This window comes from Mus caroli, unplaced genomic scaffold (assembly GCF_978045245.1).
Source record: "Mus caroli unplaced genomic scaffold, Mus_caroli_1 scaffold_8, whole genome shotgun sequence".
NCBI lineage: Eukaryota > Metazoa > Chordata > Mammalia > Rodentia > Muridae > Mus > Mus caroli.
The window spans coordinates 37,802,412-37,803,774 of record NW_028227263.1 but is presented as its reverse complement, the minus strand read 5'-3'; the positions used below and the strand labels follow the sequence as shown (position 1 = coordinate 37,803,774).

The following is a 1,363-nucleotide window of genomic DNA, read 5'->3' as shown; positions in this document are numbered from 1 at the left end:
CTATAGGCCCCAGTATAGGGGAATGCAAGGACTCAGAATGGGAGTGGATGGTTTGGGGAGCAGGGGGAGGGGGAAGGGGATAAGGGATTTTCAGAGGGGAAACTAGGAAAGGGGATGACATTTGAAATGTAAGTAAAGAAAATATCTAATTAAAAAAAGTCACTGTACAAAGTTTTTCAGAGTAGTAGATGCTCATCTGATGCCACAGTGTTGACACCAAAAACCGAAAGCAGCTGTGACCTAATGACCAAAACCAAATCAACAAGTGGAAATGATGACAGCACCTCCTTAGACCTGGAGCGGGAAGATGAAGGAATGAATAGGATGCTGCCCATGAGAGAGCAATCCAAGACAGAGGAAGTCATGCTGAGGGCGGCACTGAAGTACAGCAGCAAGAAGGGTAGCAACCCCATGTCTGCCATTGACAATTCCAATGGGCTAGAGTGGGAGAATGACTTTGTCAGTGCCAAGATGGACGACAATGGCCACTATGAGTACCCCAGGTTTGTGAATCCTGTGTTAGAACTCTCGGATTCTGCCATCAAGCAGTCTGATACAGATCAGCAGATCCAATAGGATGAAACCATGTGACCTTACTTACCAAATGTTTAAAAATCAACTAGAATGTACAGGTGGCACTCCAAGACCTTTAGTTAAGGTGGGGAAAAAAAAACAAAAACAAAAACAAAAACACATGACAAATGCTTGTTTTCCTGAAAGGATCAGGAGTGGAGGGACAGATGAGTGCTTCAGTCAGGTATGATCTTAACATCTGCCTTCTGAGTCCCAGGAATGATCAATGATTCTGACATCACTCATGCCTTTCTCTTCACCTGGTCAAGTTCTGCATCTTAAATCTGTATTAGTTTTACTCTGATTGCTTTTTCTAAGCCTATCTTATTATAGAACTAAACCCAAAAGTATTATTTGTTAATTCTCAGCATATGTATAGGCAGCATGAAGTGGGATGGGTGGGTTCCCCGGGAAGGCAGACCCTTTCCCAGCAGCGTTTCCTTTAGTTACTCTTAATTTTCTTGTTTGGTAGTGCTACACCCACTCCAGTGAAGTCTGCTTGACAAGCCAAAAGGCCTGTAAGCAGTAGCGAGGCAGAGTTTCAAGGAAACAGCCTCCTGGAACCTTGGCATTCCAATAGCCCGTATACTCAAACCCTGTCCTCAGGTTAGTCTGGTATATGGATCCATGTGATCTCTTTCAGTATTGTTTTATTATAAGTGTCTTTAAGGTTTGATTTTCGACGTATAGCTAAGCTTCCACCAGTGTTCCAATGGTTCCTAGAAAATCCTTGAAGCTGACCCTAAGCTTGGAATTCAGTAAGAATGTTGCCTATTCAGTAACATTCAAA

General features: G+C 43.1%; 1 pseudogene; it reads left to right on the top strand.

Annotated features, from left to right (window-relative positions):
• Positions 1-243: 243 nt before the first annotated feature.
• Positions 244-576, top strand: LOC110298035 (AP-1 complex-associated regulatory protein pseudogene; annotated as a pseudogene).
• The last annotated feature ends 787 nt before the right edge of the window (positions 577-1,363 follow it).